Source organism: Podarcis cretensis, assembly GCF_951804945.1.
Source record: "Podarcis cretensis genome assembly, chromosome: 1".
In the NCBI taxonomy this organism is placed as follows: Eukaryota; Metazoa; Chordata; class Lepidosauria; order Squamata; family Lacertidae; genus Podarcis; species Podarcis cretensis.
The window spans coordinates 12,759,101-12,780,211 of NC_137170.1; the positions used below are offsets into that span (position 1 = coordinate 12,759,101).

General features: G+C 46.0%; 1 long non-coding RNA gene across 1 annotated transcript in view; it reads right to left on the reverse strand.

The window, feature by feature from the left end:
• The window catches only part of LOC307208969, a 380,739-nt gene that overhangs the window by 93,117 nt on the left and 266,511 nt on the right, over positions 1-21,111 (reverse strand). The window lies entirely within an intron of this gene.

The window sequence follows — 21,111 nt, forward strand, 5'->3', positions numbered from 1 at the left end:
CCTTTGGAACGTCCTCCCACCAGATGTCAAGGAAATAAACAACTATCTGACTTTTAGAAGACATCTAAAGGCAGCCATGTTTAGGGAAGTTTTTATTTTTTTGGTGTTTTTATTGTGTTTTAAATATTCTGTGGGGAGCTGCCCAGAGTGGCTGAGGAAACCCAGCCAGATGGGTGGGGTAGGAATAAATTATTATTATTATTATTATTATTATTATTATTATTATTATTATTACCGAGCGAGCTTTTTGCACAAGTCTCCCAGGTCCTGCTTCAATGTTCTAACCAGCCTACCACACTGTCTCTCCTGGAAATAGACAGGATTGTGGCAGAGCAGGTGGGGTGTGCTGCTGCCAGTCAGTTTCAACAATACAGCTCCCTGTCTGCCTATTTAAATCAGCCCTTTGTTCAGAACCATGAGGGCCAGGACCTCATTATTATTATTTAAGGGCCGTGTCGTGGCTCAGTGACAGAGCATGTAGACGGCAAGCAGGATTTCCCAGGTTCAACCCCCAACACCTCCAGGTAGGGGTTGGGAGAATCCTCCAGCCCCAAACCCTGGAAAGTCGCTGCCAGTCAGTGTAGACAAGTTCTGCGCTAGATGGACCAAGGATCTGACAGCATCCTATGCCCCTATATGCTTTCACTTTGAGATATGACTCTGTGGCTCAGACAGTAGTTGAGTTAAAATGAGAAGAGCCATAAGCATGCATTCTGTTTAAAAAAACAACAAAAAACTCATGCCAGCAACTCACAGGAGCCCATGAGCTGCTCAGGAGGTTCCGAATTGGCTATTTTTGTGTAAATGGCAACACGGCGGCTGGCGTTACAGCTTTCCTTCCCAGCTGTTCTGCAGAGTAAATCTGTTCTATATCGGTTTGTTTACCTAGTCTGCTGTAGGAACAGTTCCCATGACGGTCTCTGTTAGCCGGGAGCCAAGAGAGCAACTTCCCGAAGAGGTGGAAGGACCCTTGTGTGGAGGGATTGTGTGTGTGTGTGTGTGTGTGTGTGTGTGTGTGTGTGTGTTTCAGAGGGCGAACACCAAGATGTCTTTGAATTTTTGCAGCATGTTCTCATTGAGGCTTCAAAAGAGAACGGAACTCTAGCTCTCTCTCTCTCTCTCTCTCTCGGTGTGTGTGTGTGTGTGTGTGTGTGTGTAAATGGAAGTCCAGATCAGGAGCTCTCGGTTTATTGAATTATTTGCACCGAGTACTCGGATGCATCAAATATTTGGAAACTGGCGCATTTGCCTTCCAAGGGTTCTTTGTGGCATAAGAGGACTCACGGCAAGGAATGCCATTTATGCCAAGAGGGTGCTTTGTGGGATCAGAAGCAAAGACAGGACACGGCAGTGGTGGGTGCAACACGTCCCAATATAGCCCCTTCCTTACCTCGTCCCATTTATGAATCACTTCCTAAGGAACACCTCAAAGCGATTTAACAATGGAAGCAGCAATGATGACCAAAGAAGCCTACAGGAAACCATTTCAAATATGAAAATAATTAAAACAATTCCACATATTTTACTTAGTTAACTTTAAGATACTGGTACCTGGTGTTGCTAAGTACTGTACAAAGGATTTAATTGCCCATGATCTATCTGTTAGGACTAAATCTCACTGGCTGGGAACCAGTTTCCCTGGATGGGTGTAGCATAGGAAACCCAATAGGTGGGCACACCCCACGTTCAAGAATCTGCTTCCCTCCCACCTTCCGAAGGTTGCCATCTCACCAAAGTTATATTTAGCCCAGGCATCTGTGGGGACAGTCATTTTTATTTTTTTTAGTATTTAGGAAATGCTAGCGCTGCCTCCTGGTTGGGCGCCAGGTGCTACCAGGAAACATTTGTTGGAATTATTTTGGGAGCTCCCAGACCACGGCGGCTATCAATCACCCATGTGGAAGCCATTCAGATCTGTCTGGGTCGCTTCAGCTTCCCATGCCAATGGTGACAGAGGAAGGAGGGGCAAGGAAATCTCCACCCCCTGTCTAATGGGCGAAGGTGATTGTAACTCCACCATCGTCAATTTTGAGAGTTAAGGACTGCATGTATCAGGGCTCCTTATGTTACATCTGTGTTACAACAGAATAATGGGCTGTAGATTTGAGCCACACTTAAAGGCAAATCTATCTAATTTGCACTTTCTGAAATGATACATGGACCAAAACACAGCCATTCTTCAAAATTTGCACTTCTATGAATTTTGCTCCAGCCAAGTGGACAAAAATGCATATATTAGGGTCACATGCCCATAAAAATCCACATATTGGTAGGGGAAGGGAACATTAAATCCATTGTTTTTTAGGCTGGCAAAATTGCATACAGACATGTGTATATGAGAAGACACTGAATGCTCGTGAATTTTTGTTAAGGCTTTTCTTCAATGCAAACAGATGTGGAAAGGTAGAGAACCGCTGCCCTGAAGATTGAAAAAGAGAAAATTGGAGAGAAATCAAAATGGGCAGATCCACTCACCAAAACACAGATGTTTCATCAAACTTTGGTGTCCCTTGTTGGTTGAAGGCTCAAACAGACCTTAGAACATTAGAAGAGCCTGCTGGACCAGGTCAATGGCCAGTCTAACCCACCATCCTGTTCTCACAGTGGCCAACCAAATGCCTGTGGGAACCCCACAAGGAGGACCTGACAAAAGGAACGCTTGCCCCTCCTACAGTTTCCAGCAGCCAGGATTCAGAAGCATCTGCCTCTGACTGTGGAGGCAGAACATCACCATCGTAGCTAGTAGTCATCGATAGCCCTCTCCTCCACGAATTTGTCCAATCCACTTTTAAAGCCATCTGAGTTGGCGGCCATCACCCGCCTCCACAGAGAGCCTGTTTCCAATACAACCTGAGCTGGAATCCAATAACTGAGCTGAAAGCATTTCTGCTGGTTCTTGGGAACAGCTGAATAGCGATACCTACATTTAGGGAAGCTTTTAATGTTTAATAGATGGTTGTATTTTAATATTCTGTTGTAAGCCACCCAGAGTGGCTGGGGAAACCCAGCCAGATGGGCGGGGTGTTATTATTATTATTATTATTATTATTATTATTATTATTATTTCTGATAAGGGACTGATGCTTCCCCACCTTCCCTTGATATAAGATGGCTCTGTGCACTGGCCTTCTTTTGTTTTGTTTTTGTGTTAAGGATGGGTTTTGGGTATTGGTGAGGTAAGGACTGGTTGGGTTTTGTTTTGTTTTTTTGCATTTAGGAAGCAAATGTAGTAAATAATAGATATGTCTGAAAGGATCCAGAATTGCTGACTCCAATGAAAGCGCTGATTCAATTCTGCAAAGGCCCTTCATATTTTATTCAGCAGATAAAAGCTTTCTCCCACCCACTACACATTAACAGAGTCACAATGGAAAACACTGTGTTACAGAAAGACGGGGGGGGGGGGGCGCCTTAGGAAATAGGAAGCTGCCTTATGCCAAATCCAGTCGTTGGTCCATCAGTTTCAGTGTTGTCCACACAGACCGGCAACAGCTCTCCAGCTCTGCGTGGAGATGCCAAGGTTTGAACCCGCAACCTTTTCCATGCAAAACTTTGTTTTGTTACTTATTTTGTTTCTTATCTGCCTTTTAACATAGAGTGCCAGAGCAGGTTGTGGCTGCGTAAGATGCAATTAAGAAAACAGAGGAAACATTTGCAATTGTAAAAGAAATAAAACGGTTTCAAAAGGAACATTCAGCAAAGGAGTCCCACAGAATAAAGTACTGTGAAAGAGGTGCATCTTTAACATGCAGCTAAAGCTGTAGAATGAAGTTGCTAGAAGCACCTCTGTGAGGAGACAGTGTCATAATTTAGGGACTGTCACCAAGAAAGCCCTCTCTATCGGGCTGTCGTTCCTCATATTTCTGAGGGTAATGGAAGAACCAAGAGAGGCCCCTCTGCAGAACTTAGCACCCAAAAAGGTCAGTGGTGATGAGGAGAACATACCCTCCAACATTTCTCTGAGGAAAATAGGGATGTCTTATTCTATTACAGTGGATGCTCGCGTTGCGAATGTGATCTGTGCAGGATGCACGTCCGCAACCCGCAGCGTCCGCAACCTGCAGCGGCATGCCTGCACACGTGTGGGTTGCGATTCAGTGCTTCTGTGCATGCGCAAAGTGCGATTTAGTACTTCTGCACATGCATAACCGCCAAAACCCGAAAGTTACCCATTCTGGTACTTCCTGGTTTTGGTGGTCCACAACCCCCAAAAAATGTAACCTGAAGCATATGTATGTATGTATGTATGTATGTATGTATGTATGTATTATTATTATTATTATTATTATTATTATTCCTCCCATCTGACTGGGTTGCCCCAGATATTCAGGGAGGCTTCCAACATATATAAAAGCATAAGAAAATATTACACATTAAAAAGTTTTCCAATACAGGGCTACCTTCAGATGTCTTCTAAAGGTTACATAGTTACACATCTTCACGTCTGATGGGAGGGTGTTGAACAGGGTGGGCGCCACTACTGAGAAGGCCCTCTGCCTGCTTCCCTGTAGCTTCGCTTCTCACAGTGAGGGAACTGTCAAAAGGCCCTCAGTGCTGGATATTAGCGTCCGGGCTGAATGATGAGAGAGGAGACGCTCCTTCAGGTATACTGGGCCGAAACCATTTAGGGCTTTGGAGGTCAGCACCAACACTTTGAATTGTGCTCAGAAATGTATTGGGAGCAGTGCTGGATTTATGTATAAGCTAAACAAGCTATAGCTTAAGGCCCTACTCTCTTGGGGGCCCCAAAAAATATACTTCTTAATTGTATTTCACTATTAATATACTTCTTCTTAATTGTATTTCAGTTCAACAATTTGATAAAATACATATTCTGTTATGTGCAAATGGCTTTAGGTCCATAAATTACCATATAGCAGATATTCAACACAATAAACAGCGACAATTTGTTGTTGACAAAGGACAGCTGAACATATAAAGGGCCCCAATACCTTCAGTAGCTTAGGGCTTCATCAGACCTAAATCCAGCCCTGATTGGGAGTCAGTAAAGATCCTTTAGGACTGCTGTTATATGGTCCCGGGGCCACTCCCAGTCATCAGTCTAGCTGCCACATTTTGGATTAGATGTTTCCAAGTTGCCTTCAAGGGTAGCTCCATGTAAACCACATCGCAGTAGTCCAAGAGGGAGATAACCAAAGCATGCACCACTCTCTGTTTTTGGGATTGGAACTGGCTGCCAATCTGCTACTGGGCCAAGTTCAAGGTGCTGGTACTAATATATCAGGCCCTATACAGCTTGGGACTAGGTTACTTGAGAGATGGCCTTAATTATCCCTTCTATCAGAAGTTTTCAACCTTTTTGGGTCCACGGTTCCCTTGACCAACTACACTCTTCCTGCGACAGCCCTGTGGGGCTCAGGAGCCCAGTTAGGTCCCCCTGCCTTGCCCACAGAGCTGGCAGCCCCTCACCCCTTTTCGAACACCCTACCTTGGGGAGGGTTCCCTCAGCCTTCTCAGCTTTCCCCTCTCCTTGGGAGTCCTCTGGGCAGCTGCAGCTGTCGCCCCTGGTCTCTGAACTGCCCCCCACCCCACCCCAAAGAGAGGTGCCTCCTCACACTGCCCCACAGGGGCCTGGGAAGCACCCCCTGGCCAGCCCCAGGGGCACCATTCGCCTGCGGAGCTTGTAGCCAGGACTGCTGCAATAAACAGCTGTGCAAGCCTTTGGGAGGCAGAGATGCGAGAGGGCATCAGAGGAGGGAGGGAAGGAAAGAGGGACAGAGGCCAGGGTTGCCCACGGCACCCCTGACCATCATTCAAGGCACCCCAGGGTGGCACGGCACACTGGTTGAAAACCATTTGGTCTGCGGGAAATCTACTCCTCATTCCACAGTCACTCAGAGCAGGCCTTTTAGTGTATAAGGAACAGCATGTGGCTTGAAAGGCAAGATGCACCCACTGTCTGCGCTTTCCAGAAAACAGTCGAAGACACTTTTGCTTTGACGGGCTCTACCAGCTGGATGGTACCAGCTGGATGGTAGGGACGCGGGTGGCGCTGTGGGTTAAACCACAGAGCCTAGGACTTGCCGATCAGAAGGTTGGCGGTTCCAATTCCCGTGACGGGGTGAGCTCCCGCTGTTCAGTCCCAGCTCCTGCTAACCTAGCAGTTCGAAAGCACATCAAAGTGCAAGTAGATAAATAGGTACCGCTCTGGCGGGAAGGTAAACGGTGTTTCCGTGTGCTGCTCTGGTTCGCCAGAAGCGGCTTAGTCATGCTGACCACATGACCCAGAAGCTGTCTGCGGACAAATGCCAGCTCCCTCGGCCTATAGAGCGAGATGAGCACGCAACCCCAGAGTCGGTCACGACTGGACCTAATGGTCAGGGGTCCCTTTACTTTTACCTTTACCTTTACCTTTACCTTTACCTTTACCAGCTGGATGAATGGGTCTCTGCCATGGGTGTCTACTTTGTGTTGCTTTTTAAATGCATTTGCTCTGAGGGTGCAGATGTGGGTTTCTCAAACCGCTATCAGCTGTTTTTATGGCATCCTTTCGATTGCCTTGAGACCCGTGGGCAAAAGCGGGGCTTAATAAATAAAAAACAGATCCCAGTCTTCGGTCTGCCCATCCTCGGGACAGTTGAACGGTCTGACTCTGCATACGTCAGCTTCGTGCGCTCGTAGGCCCTGCCCCACCTAAATATTTTCCGCTCTGTCTCCCAAATCTCTTCTAGCCTGAGACCCAATTTGGATCTTATCTCTGCTTTGCTCAGTCAGTTTGACCAAGGAGAGCTCTCTTGGTTCAGTTTCTGAGAGTCTTGCCATCATAGAGCCTCCAGGACTAGAACCGAGTCTTCCAGCTCTTTCCAATTTCAAAGCGCTTTCTAAAACAATAATTAATTCCCGCAGCCTCCCCTGTGGGGCAGAGAAAATACTATCATCTCTTTACTTGGAAGAGACTTCCAAGAGACTTGGAAGCTGAAGCGAGGAGTTTGGGGGACTTTCCCAAGAAGGAGAAGACAAACCGAGGTGTGGGGTGGGGGAGGGAAGAATTTTAATTGGGTGGTAATTAAAAAGAAGGATCATTAGAATTAAGAACATTCTCTCCCAGCAGGTTTTTTTAAAAAAACATTTTAGAGTAATGGGCCAAATAACCATCACTGTCTGTCTTCCTTGACATCAGAACATGGCAATATTCTCTGCATTGTTGTCTGGAGGCAAAATGAGGAAATGATGAAAAGACTTTTGGAGGAAGTGGGGGCTAATCTACGCAACAGTTCAGGGCCACTTATTTATTGCTGCTTTCTGCCCACCTCATTTCCCCCCATATATCCTGGCTTGTCTTTTAATTATTGTTTTTAATAAATTGCCTCCCATCTTTCTCCATCTTTCATGGACCCAGAACAAATAACAACTTTCAAGTTGAAAACACCTATGATTCCTTAAAGGCTGTCTTCCTCCTCCTAGTAAATAAATAAATAAATAAATTGTCCAGTAGCACCTTAGAGACCAACTAAGTTTGTTCTGGTTTGTTCTCACGAAAGCTTATACCCAGAAAAAACTTAGTTGGTCTCTAAGGTGCTACTGGACAATTTTATTATTATTTTTGACTGCATCAGACTAACACGGCTGCCTACCTTCCTCCTCCTAAGTGTGTTAGGGACACTCTGGGCAGAAAATGAGAGCATTCCTTTTCCACACTGCCTCCGCTGCTTCTGCAACCGCTCCTCCATTCTGCCTGCCCTGTTTCCTCTGTCATATCTGAGCTATTCAGCCAACAGCAGCCAGAAAACTTTCTGCCCATCCACCTCTCTGTGACACTCAGGTGGCGCAATGGGACAGCACATCTGGCTGCTAACCAGAGGGTTGGTGGTTCGAGCCCACCCAGGGATGACTGTGGGCAAGAGCCGTGCATTGCAGGCATGAAATATACTTGGAGTCCTGTAGTGAGTGATTTCATGCTCTTTATTGCAGCTTGTAAAACAGTGACTGAATTGCCCTCCAAACCTCAGGCTTTTATATACATTACAGTGGTACCTTGGAATGCGAACGGGATCCGTTCCGGAGCCCCATTCACATCCTAAATGGAACATAAGACGCACGTATGCGGGTCACATTTTGCTGCTTCCGCGCATGCACATGACGTCATTTTGAGCGTCTGCGCATGCGCGAGCGGCGAAACCCGAAAGTAACGCGTTCCGTTACTTCCAGGTGGCCGTGGAGCACAACCCGAAAGCGCTCAACCTGAAGCACATTCAACCCGAGGTATGACTGTATTTACATAATGAGTCCTGTCTGATTGGCTGATTCTGCTTCCCTCCTGAAGCCTGATTGGTCTTTTCCTGCAGGTCAATCTGTTGTTGCATTCTAGGATCCTACTTGCCTATTGTTCTAGGATCCAAAGTTAGTACATAACCGGGCGGTTGGACTAGATGACCCTCAGGGTCCCATAAAAACTCAAGAACTGATTCTATGACATCACGGCAGTTCAGCCAATCATGTCAGAGGCTTCATTGCCGTTGTGACTGCTGAATGGCTGATTAGTCCCCTGCAGGATGGGTTAGCTCCAGCAGACGAACGTTAAATAAAAGTAAACATAAATAGGTGCTTAATTGCCAGCCTGAGGGGTAGGGGTGGAGGTTGTGTGTGTTTTAATTTGTGTTTGCGATACTGCTGGGTGACAGTTTTAGCTGGAGACAAGACTCTCGCTTTCATATTCAGCTGGAAATAAAAGGCGAGGAGAAGAAAAGACGTAGCTGGAAGGTGAGGAACAAGGAAGGAAAGCCAGAGGCCACACTTTGAAGCCTTATTATTAAAAAGCAACCTAGCAATTTTTCATGATTCATTCAGTATCGGGAGGAAATATAAGGGCCAATTACTTCAAAAGGAAAGTTTTGCACAGAAAGTGTGAATGCTTTTAAATACCTAATAAACAACAAGTGCTTTTTATTATTATTCTCATAACTTTTCTTTTTTGAGGGGGAGGGGTAACTTATTAAAATAATATATTTGACACATTGATTTCTGATAATCAATCAAAGCACTTGCTGTTCAAACAAAGATCTTCATAAGTTAAAACAGAAGGCAGAAACGTCTTTAAAACGATTTTTTTCAAAAGTAGTATAACTGGAATATGCATACAGTAAGGTAGGAATGGGGAAACTTTTTTCTGTCAAGGGATTCATTTCCTTGGGGGTGATCCTTCAGGAACCACAAGCCACTGTTTGGATAAACCAAAGGCAGTGGGGGGGGGGCAGGAAAAAAAACCTCCAAATGGGTGGGGCACCCTCTGTCTCCTTCTGCCACACCTTCTCTCATCTTCTCTCTGCCCCACCCCCTTTTATGCCTGCGGGGTCCATTTGTACTGGAGAAATGACTCAAGGGGAAGAGGTGAACCACAATCCCAGACTAGCTTAACAATCAATCCATCTTCCCAAGGAATTCTGGGGATTGCAGCTCAGGTAACAGGGGTTTCCTAGCAACTAACACTCTCTCTCTCTCTCTCTCTCTCTCTATATATATATATATATATATATGTTTTTTAACATACCGTATTTTTTGCTCTATAGGACGCACCTGACCATAGGACGCACCTTGTTTTAGAGGGAGAGAACAAGAAAAAAAATTCTCCCCCTCTCTGCTCAGCACCCCTTCAGCAAAGCAGCTGGAGAAACGGAGCCCCTTCCATTTCTCCTCCCGCTCCGCGGAAGGGGCGCTTTTCAGCTCTCCCTCTCTGCTGAAGCCAGAAGAGTCTTGCTCTCCTGGCTTCAGCAAAAGGAACCCAAAGTCTCTGGAGCGCAGAGGGAGCGCTCCCTCCACGCTCCGGAGGCTTCGCGTTGCTTTCGCTGAAGGCAGGAGAGTCTATCCCTGAAGCCTGGAAAGCGGGAGGGGGCGTTGCGCACCGACACCTCTCGTTCTCTAGGCTTCAGCGAAAGCAACGCGAAGCCTCCAGAGCGCAGAGGGAGAGTTCCCTCTGCACTTCGGAGGCTTCACGTTGCTATCGCTGAAGCCAAGGAGCCTGCATTCGCTCCATAAGACGCACACACATTTCCCCTTAATTTTTGGAGGGGGGAAAGTGCGTCCTATAGAGTGAAAAATACGGTATCATTTTCAACAACTATTAAACATACTTTTATATCTTACACAATTTTTTGACTTCCATCAATCACATCTGAAAATTTTCCAATCTTTTCTACTTAATATGCATTTCTTACTTCCACTATTACATTTAAATATCATAACTCATATCTCTCTTCTTTCTCTTCTTTGCAATATTTCATATATTTCTCCTTACAAAACTTATTGTAGTCCTACTAGCGTAATTTGTTGATTACAGTTGCTCTTCAAGGGTTTCCTAGCAACTCTCAGCGCCCTTCACAACCTACCGTTCCCAGGATGCTTTGGGGGAAGCCATAACTGTTTAAAATGGTGGGCTACTGTTGTAGCTGGGGCCAGAGGCCACCACGACAAGGATCGCTATGGGATGCCTTGTGGGAAGCAAGTCATGGATGAAAGAAACAAATAAATAATTGGTAAACAAAGTAGGGTTCCCATATTTCAAAAAGAAAAAACCAGGACACCTTGAAAGTTGCAGAACTTTGTTTTAGACAAACACCAAAGTTTTTCAGCTTTTCTTTTTTCAAAAATGCCAGGGATTTTGCCACTTTTGAAATCCCAGTAATGTCCGGGGGGGAATCCAGAACCCACCACTAACCATCAGTTCAACAGGCAAATGCCCAGTCCCATGTTCTGCATTTTAGGGTCTGAGAACTTGCATACTCCTCAACTGTCCCAATTTAATTGGGACATCCTGTTTTCGGGTGCTGTGCTCTTGCATGACATCATGGTCCTGAAAGATGCATGTTTTCGGGTGCCGTGGTCTCACACGGGTCATGTGACTTGCACAGGAGCACGGCCCCGAAAGATGGGCGTCCCAATTTTCTGCTGGGACATGTTAGGACATGGGACATGTTAGAAGACTAGAGCAAGGCCCCTTGAGGATCTCTCCTAAAATCAACTACCCTTGGAAGGAGGCAGGGGGCGCTGTGTCTTTAGGCAGAAAGTTAATCACTCTGGTTTCACTCTATGTTAGGACTTCCTGGATTTTTTCAGGAAGTAGAAGCTGTAAAACATGGCCGCCATTTGGAAAACAAATATCACAATTGGAGAGAGACCTGTTGGAATGTACGTAATGTAAAAGTGCTGTTTAAAATGTATAAAATATTATTGGAATGGGAGAATAAGGATGAGCAAGTAAAATCCTCAATGATACATTGGGCAATAGATATTGGTCATAACAAAGACGTAGAAGCATGGGAACGATTGTGGAATATGGGTATAAAATTTATGGTCTAAGAGAAAATTATATGAAAATGATATATGATTATATTTAACACCAAGTAAATTGGCAAAAATGTATAAATCTAAATCAAAAAAATAAGTGTTGGAAATACAAAGAGAAAGGTTCTTTTTATCATATGTGATGATCTTGTAGTAAGGTTAAAGCTTACTGGGACATGATATATAATGAATTGAAGAAGATGTTTAAAATATCATTTGTAAAATAAAAAAAAACCCAGAAGCTTTTCTTTTGAGAATTATAGGGACAGAACTAGAAACTTATTCATATTCAGTGGCAAGAAGAAGAAGAAGAAGAAGAGGAGGAGGAGGAGTAGTTTGGATTTGATATCCCGCTTTGGAATATGCAGAAATGGCGAAACTTACTGGAAGAATAAGAAATCATGATAACAAACGTTTTATAAAAGAATGGAAATGATTTATTGAATATTTACAGATAAATTGTAAACAGATAAGAACCTGCAGTCTTATAAGAGTATATATTTAAAGTAGATGAATAAATGAGCAAATTAAGTTAATCTGGATATGCAGAAGAGATTAAAAATAAATTTAAGGAACTGCAGTAAGAGGGGGAAGGAAGTCAAGGTTTGAAATGTTAAAATTATTGTAAAATTATTGAAATGTATAAACCTAAAAAGCATAAATATTTTTTTTAAAAAAATAAAACATGGCCACTGGATTGTTGCTGTTGTTGTTGTTGTTGTTTTAATCATGGCTCTGTAATACGGATCTCCTGAGGAATGTGGAAGCGGATGCGCTCTATAATAAGAGCGATACGGTATCAACGAAGACCGGTGTGCGATGTGTTGGCTGCAGTAAGGACATGAGAAAGTGACACTCGGATCGCTGACACTTTTTATCAGGGCGCCAGAAGTGGTTGCTGCAAATGTGACGCAGTTAAAGGAGCCCAAGTACTTGAGCTTCATTAAAGAGATTTCCATGGCGAGGAATGGAACCTGCCAACCATTTCTCGTGTCACATCTGAGGTGTCCCTGAAGATGCTCGGCATCTGCTTTTGGCTAATCGGAGCTTTGTGATTACTAGAGACCTGACGCTGCGTGTTAACAAGAGGGGCCTCGTCTCTATGGCGTCCCACAATGCTTTGCAGCTGATTGATGTATTGCTGAACCTAAGGACCTGGCGCTTCTAGAAAGGCTTCCTGTTTTGCGAAAAGTTCACATTGGAAGAAACACATTCATTTATTCTTTCATTCGTTCAGCCTATTTTATAGCCTGCGCTTCCTCCCAAAGGGGGACAAGGAAGCCGCGCAAATAATGAAATAAGCCATTAAAACTATATAAACATCAATAAAAACATCATTAAAATGACAGTTACTGTGCAGAGGCCTCACACCCGTTTATGTTCCAAAGACCTGGATACCAGTGAAAAGAATACAAAAATGTGTATGTTTCGTAGAATCAGCGCTTTTTTCCTGGTGGTACTCAAGGGTTCACAGTTCTGGCACCTGTTTTCCAGATGTTAAAAGTGTGGCATTTGGATCATTGTTTCTAAACAGTTTGTTTTTGTTACGTTCTATTTTATCATTGTCGTTTTTAAATGTTGTAAGCCGCCTTGAATCCCAGCCTGGGAGAAAGGTGGGATATAAATTCATTAAGTAATAATAATGATACTAATAATTGGGGGAGCATGTCTGGATGCAGATATGTGCATGAAAGACTCCCCCAGTGTGGACTGATGCCAAATGCATGGACACCGGACGATGTGTCCAATATCCATGAATACCGAGCATCTGAATAAGGTCTGAAAAGGCCCTGAAATCAAAAAACTCGTGCCTGATTCACAGACTTGAGAAGCGGGCCTCATCTCAGCTCTCTGTTACAGGACCCTCATCAAGCCAGCCTTGAAGATAAAGGGGCTGCTTTCTTCTTATCATTTCGACAACAAAGTAGCAGGCTGAGTGCTGACACCATTTCCCAGAGCCCTGGGGGCCATCAAAGAGAACCAGAGGGGATGTTTGTTGTCTCTGAAGAGCTTCTCACTCCCTAGCAAAGAGTAGGGGAGGGGCGCTGGAGGTCATGGCCCTGGGACCATTTTTGAAGGACCACGAACCAGGTGACCCCACACAGGCAACCCCAGCACGGCCCTCTTCTCTGCCCACCAATGGCAGTATCGGCCAGCCGGTCTCCCTCCTGCGAGGGCAGGCAGACAGCTCAGCACAACCCCGTTTTGCTCCAGTGGCGGTGAGGTCACTCTGGCAGGGTCGGTGGTGAAGGCTGGGCAGGGATCCCTCCCTGGCATGCATATCCCCCACCTCATGTGCAAGCACACACCCCACCACTCGCCTATACGGCATGCAAGCAAGCACCCCGGGCAGCAGCAACCCACGCTCTGCCACTGGTTGTGCTAGATGGCTTCAGTCAAGGGAAGCAGCTCTGTACCTCTGAGATGCTCTATTCACCACAGTGATTCTTTCTAGGAGAGGGCTGGCCCTACCATTAGGTAGAGTGAGGCAGCTGCTGTAGGCAGGAAATAATAATAATAATAATAATAATAATAATAATAATAATAATAATAATTTTTTATTTATACCCCACCCTCCCCAGCCAAGACTGGGCTCAGGGCCGCTAACAACCAATAATAAAAACAAGTTGATTAAAATACAATTTAAAAGATTAAGATACAACATTAAAACATTAGGGTGCAATCTCTTCATAGGAGGAGAAAGGAAAAAGAAAGAGGAGGAGGGAATCAAACTGATTCTAAGCCAAAGGCCAGGTGGAACAACTCTGTCTCACAGGCCCTGCGGAAAGAGATCAGATCCCGCAGGGCCCTGGTCTCAAGAGACAGAGCGTTCCACCAGGCCAGAGCCAGTGTTGAAAAGGCCCTGGCTCTGGTTGAGGCTAATCTAACTTCCTTAGGGCCTGGGACCTCTAGGGTGTTGCTATATATGGACCTTGAGGTCCTCAGTGGGGCATACCAGGAGAGGCGGTCCCGTAGGTACAAGGGTCCTAGGCCGTGAAGGGCTTTAAAGGTCAAAACCAGCATCTTAAATCTGACCCTCTACTCCACCGGGAGCCAGTGCAGTTGGTAAAGCACTGGATGAATGCAATCCCATGGCAGAGACCCCGTGAGGAGCCTCGCTGCAGCATTCTGCACCCGCTGGAGTTTCTGGGACAGCTTCAAGGGCAGCCCCACGTAGAGCAAATTACAGTAGTCAAGCCTGGAGGTGACCATCGCATGGATCACTGGGGCCAGGTCGGGGCGGGAAAGGTAAGGTGATGCTGCAGGGGGACAGGACCTGGTCCCAAGGTCATTCACTCCAAGCCATTCCCATCCTCATCTGAGTGACCACCTGATGACAAGGACCCTTACCCCTTGCAATCATGGGCTGGCTGTTTCACCCAGCCACCTTCCCCTAACGCAGAGCTTTCCAAACCGTGTGTCATGAGACGTTAGTGTGTCAACTGCGTTGTATGTTGCACGAATTCTATCCGCACTCCTCCCGGGGCTGGAAGGGGCTTAGTTTAACCTCTGGTTTGCTAGTAAAACTGAATTGCCATGTCGTGAAATGATGCATGTCTAAAAAGTGTGTTGCTGACATGAAAAGTTTGGAAAACTGGACTGCAGTACAGGCACACATTCCCCACTTACATGTGTTTTACCTGCGCACGACTATGTATACGCATGGCGCCAGGAGGTCCAGAAACACATCAATAGGTCAGATTGTTGTTGTTGTTTTAAAAAAGAAATCCTATTGAAACACCCTTCCAAAGCACTCCTGAAGCTTCGGGAAGCACCTGCTTCACTTTGGACTAGACTTGCATTGCTTCAGGGGAGGTCATAGAATATATAACCATAGAATTGTAGAGTTGGAAGGGACCATAAGGGTCATGTAGTACAACTCTCTGCAATGCAGGAATCTAAACTAAAGCACCTCTGAAGCAGCCCTACAGAGTAGGAGCTGGGCTTCCTCCAAAGCAAGTGCACACCCGGCAACTTGTGATGCAAGACGCAAGCAGACAATTTTTCACCAAACGTAGCACTTAACTAGGGTTAACTTGTCATGCCAGCAAAGACTTAGGATTCCTAACTGTGTTGTTACCATCAAAGGACGTTCAGCAGACAGGAGAATTCCAAGCGAGGAGCGACGGTGTGATGGCCTGGGACTCGGAACCAGAGGAGACTCAATCTGTACCGGATCCTTTGCTTCAGGCGGCATCTGAACCAAGTCTGGGGCCTGATTCTGAAGAGCCCCAATCTGCACAGGTTCCCCTGCAACAAGCACCAGCTGGGCCGAGTCAGGGGCCTGAGCCTGCCCTGGCTCCAGATGCGGGGATTACCTCGTTGCCTTCAGCTGGGCAATCACTTACAGCTGCTCCACTACCAGTTGGGTCAGGGGAGGCTGAGGCGGCCTCTGGGTCTGGTAACCCACCGACATCTCCCGAGCTGCAGAGACTGAGGTCTAAGAGGAGAGACCTGAGTACTCGCAGGAGGAGTGCTCACCTTCGGGCGAGACAGGGAGGTGAGTCACCGGGGGATCAGGACCGGCCGTTACTCCGACACAGATAAAAGGCTGTCGGACCCTGCCCTAGGTTGCGAGAGCAACATTGCTGTTTGCTAGAACCTGCCTGAGACCCTGTGCCTGACCTAGCCTGGTTTCCTGCCTTTGTGTCCTGCCTAGGCCCTGTCAGACTCACTCCTCGTGGAACTCTTGGATTCGAGACTAGACCTGGACCACGTTGCTCGGGTTAACCCCCAGGCCCAGCCCAGATGGATTGTTAAACCACTCTGAGAATCGTAGCTCTGTGGGGGGAACCAGACTCTCCCAACCACTCAAGAAACTACAGTTCCCAAGATTCTTTTGAGCAGGGACAGCCATGGCTGTTCAAAGTGGTGTAACAGTGGTTCAAATGTGTAGTCCGCACGGGGTCTGTGAGAGTGGAATGCACCTGCAGAACCGGGAAGGAGAAAATTATTGGAGGTTAATATCCTTCTGGCGCTCCAATTATCTACAAGCCTGGGGGGGGAGGGGGGGAGGATGGGCTATTTTCTGTCACATGCACTCTGCACCTCACCCCAGTTGCTTTCTCTCTTTCCCCCTATCATCTGTTACTGTCTCACCCCGATGCATCTAGTCTGGCGATTTTTAAGCCTTAAGAAAACAATCCCAGGCCACTGTCTTCAGCCGAGGGGGGAGGGAGAGAAGGAGACCCCCGTTTTGTCCCACATAGCTCCTGTGTAACTTGAACTCCACTGCAAGATTAATAAGATTCTTTTTGGGAGGACAGACCTGATAGAGCGAGCGGCAGCAAGCAGGTGTGCCTGTGGCAGGGGAGAAAAGAGAAAGCGTGGATCAAATATAGCCTTTGAACGTGGCTGCTCAGCCGTGTATCAGATATCTGCCAATTCCCTTAAAATCTTTCACTACCCAGCAGTTGTTAGGCAGGGCGAAGTCCGTGGGTCTTAATTAGGCCAGGTGGGGTGACGCCTTTGGGAGAAGAAAGGAAGGAGAAGGGTCTCCGCTAACACCCGGCATTAGCGCACATGTCGCTCGCCCGGAGAATAAAGAGGTGCAGATTGCACAGATGTAACCTTGCTTTGCAAAATGGGACTGCGGAAGGGAGGGGGGAGGATTTCCACACAAGGGAAATGCCTCGCCCATTGTCGATGTTGCCGTCCACCTTGTTGAAGGGGCTTTAGCTTTCTCTCCCCCCACCCCGGTCTCTCACCCCTTTGTTCCCCCTGCATTCAAGTAGTTTCCCCCTACAAAATTGCAAAAATACTCTATTGGCCCGAATATAAGCCACAACTAAATATAAGCCACGGCTTTAAAATTGGGGGGGAGAGAAAAAAATATCTAAGCCACACTTTAACTTTTCATGGTTGGAATCTGGGGGGAAAGCGCAGGTTATATTTGGGCCAATACAGTACAGTGCTACCTCGGGTTAAGAACTTAATTCATTCCGGAGGTCCGTTCTTAACCTGAAAGTGTTCTTAAGCTGAGGTACCACTTTAGCTAATGGGGCCTCCCACTGCTGCCGCACCGCTGGCATGCAATTTCTGTTCTCATCCTGAGGTAAAGTTCTTAACCCGAAGTACTACTTCCGGGTTAGCGGAGTCTGTAACCTGAAGCGTCTGTAACCCGAGGTACCACTGTAGGTTCCTTCCTCCCTGGCCCCTCGACAAACAAGCAAAAGGAAAAACAACCTCCATGTCTAGGGACAGGGAAGAAATTTAAATATTTTATTTATTCACATTTCATAGAACTTATACAGTGGTACCTCGGGTTACATACGCTTCACTTTACAGATGCTTCAGGTTACAGACTCCACTAACCCAGAAATAGTACCTCGGGTTAAGAACTTTGCTTCAGGATGAGAACAGAAATCGTGTGGTGGCGGCGCGGTGGCAGCGGGAGGCCCCATTAGCTAAAGTGGTGCTCCAGGTTAAGAACAGTTTCAGGTTAAGAACGGACCTCCAGAACGAATTAAGTTCTTAACCGGAGGTACCACTGTATATCGCTTGATTGTAAAAAGCAAAAGCAAAACCTTAAACCTCGAGGGAGGAAGAATGGAATGGACTTTCCTAGGAGAGGGCATGGCTGGCTGGTTGGCACCCTAAACAAGAGCACTCCCCATCACAACACTTTGTTTCAGGTTGTACTTGTCCACTTCATGTTTCAGAAAATAGTTTCCACATTCATCAGACTGTTGTTTTTAAGGGCAAGCAAATAGATTCACTGCGGACACTTTCCATCTTCTGTATAGAGAAATATTGTTTTACCTGCACGGGGGGGGGGGGGGATTCATTATGACATCCATCGGTTTGAATGCTTTCCTACCAGCTTGATAATTAATCCTGAAAATTTGTTCGTTGACAGCGAAAGTCAACACTGGCACCCAGCATCAACACAACTCCCATTTACACAGCTGCTATTTGATGGAGAAATTATTTGTCTGTAGAGTGACTAGTGGGGTGCCACAGGGTTCTGTCTTGGGCCCGGTCACAGGCCCAGGGGTCTGTGGAGGGAGGCCTTCTTAGGGTCCCATTGGTGGGCATGAAGGGTGTTATGGGATAGAGTCAACACTGCGGTCCCACGCAAGTTTGTGGGGCCCCATCTCTCTGTCCCTCTCACTGACGGCTTTAGATGTCATAGTAGAACACATCTTTTCTCAAAGGAACTTGGGGAAGTCTGAATAGGCATGGTTATTGTGATGTCTTCTGATGATCTGTTTTATTGGTTCGATGTGATGTTTTAATTGTCTTTCTAATTATTTCTTTTATTGTTTTCTCTTGTGCGGTTACCACACAGGGATCTTACAGGAAGAAGAGCAGCCTGGAAACATCCCGTCATCAGAAAGAAAGAATTTCTGTATTAGAGCTCAGCAAATATTTCTGAAAGAGGTTTGTTCTGAGATCCTTTATGAAGCAAACATCCTTGACTTTGTTCGCAAACCTCTAGAATCATAGAATCATAGAATCATAGAATCATAGAATCATAGAATCATAGAATTGGAAGAGACCACAAGGGCCATCAAGTCCAACCCCCTGCCAAGCAGGAAACACCATCAGAGCACTCCTGACATATGGCTGTCAAGCCTCTGCTTAAAGACCTCCAAAGAAGGAGACTCCACCACACTCCTTGGCAGCAAATTCCACTGTCGAACAGCTCTTACTGTCTGGAAGTTCTTCCTAATGTTTAGGTGGAATCTTCTTTCTTGTAGTTTGGAGCCATTGCTCCGTGTCCGCTTCTCTGGAGCAGCAGAAAACAACCTTTCTCCCTCCTCTATGTGACATCCTTTTATATATTTGAACATGGCTATCATATCACCCCTTAACCTCCTCTTCTCCAGGCTAAACATGCCCAGCTCCCTTAGCTGTTCCTCATAAGGCATCGTTTCCAGGCCTTTGACCATTTTGGTTGCCCTCCTCTGGACACGTTCCAGTTTGTCAGTGTCCTTCTTGAACTGTGGTGCCCAGAATTGGACACAGTACTCCAGGTAAGATCTGACCAGAGCACTATTACTTCCCTTGATCTAGATGCTATACTCCTATTGATGCAGCCCAGAATTCCATTGGCTTTTTTAGCTGCCGCTAAACTGTTGGCTCATGTCAAGTTTGTGGTCAACCAAGACTCCTAGATCCTTTTCACATGTACTGCTCTCAAGCCAGGTGTCACCCATCTTGTATTTGTGCCTCTCATTTTTTTTGCCCAAGTGCAATACTTTACATTTCTCCCTGTTAAAATTCATCTTGTTTGTTTTGGCCCAGTTCTCTAATCTGTCAAGGTTGTTTTGAAGTGTGATCCTGTCCTCTGGGGTGTTAGCCACCCCTCCCAGTTTGGTGTCATCTGCAAATTTGATCAGGATGCCCTTGAGTCCATCATCCAAGTCATTGATAAAGATGTTGAATAAGACCGGGCCCAAGACAGAACCCTGTGGCACCCCACTAGTCACTCTCCTCCAGGATGAAGAGGAACCATTGATGAGCACCCTTTGGGTTCGGTCAGTCAGCCAGTTACAAATCCACTGAGTGGTAGCATAGTCAAGACCGCATTTTACCAGCTTCTTTACAAGAATATCATGGGGCACCTTGTCAAATGCCTTGCTGAAATCAAGGTAGGCTACATCCACTGCGTTCCCTTCATCTACCAGGCTTGTAATTCTGTCAAAAAACGAGATCAGGTTAGTCTGACATGACTTATTTTTCAGAAAACCATGCTGACTATTGGTGATCACAGCATTCCTTTCTAGGTGCTCACAGACTGTTTGCTTAATGATCTGCTCCAGAATCTTCCCTGGTATTGATGTCAGACTGACTGGGCAGTAATTATTTGGGTCCTCTCTTTTCCCCTTTTTGAAAATATGGACAACATTTACCCTCCTCCAGTCTGCCGGGACTTTGCCTGTTCTCCAGGAATTCTCAAAGATGACTGTCAGTGGTTCTGAGATCACATCTGCCAGCTCTTTTAATACTCTTGGATGCAGTTCATCTGGCCCTGGAGACTTGAATACATCTAAACTAGCCAAGTATTCTTGTACTATCTCCTTAGTTATTCTGGGCTGTGTTTCCTCTGCTGAATCATTTGCTCCAAATTCTTCAGGTCGGGCATTGTTTTCTTTATCGGAGAAGACTGAGGCAAAGAAGGCATTGAGGAGTTCAGCCCTTTCTGTGTCCCCTGTTTGCATTTCACCATCTTCTCCTCTGAGTGACCCCACTGTTTCTTTGTTCTTCCTTTTGCTACGAACATACCCATAAAAGCCTTTTTTGTTGCTTTTAACCTCTCTAGCAAGCCTGAGTTCATTCTGTGCTTTAGCTTTTCTGACTTTGTGTCTACACGTGCTGGCTATTTGTTTGAATTCCTCTTTGGTGGTTTCCCCCCTTTTCCATTTTTTGTACACATCCTTTTTTAATCTTAACTCAGTTAAAAGTTCTTTAGATAGCCACCCTGGCTTCTTTAGGCACCTTCCATGTTTCCATCTCATTGGTATTGCCTGAAGTTGTGCTTTTACAATCTCCCTCTTAACAAACTCCCAGCCATCATGAACTCCCTTTCCTTTTAGTATTACTGTCCATGGGATCTCACCCAGCACTTCCCTAAGTTTTATGAAGTCGGCTTCATTTTTGCATTCGTCTAACCAAGACCTCTCCAAACTGGTCTGCCCAGATGTTTTGGACTACAACCCTGTTGTTGTTGTTTAGTCGTTTAGTCGTTTCCGACTCTTCATGACTCCATGGACCAGAGCATGCCAGGCACTCCTGTCTTCCACTGCCTCCTGCAGTTTGGTCAGACTCATGCTGGTAGCTTCGAGAACACTGTCCAACCATCTTGTC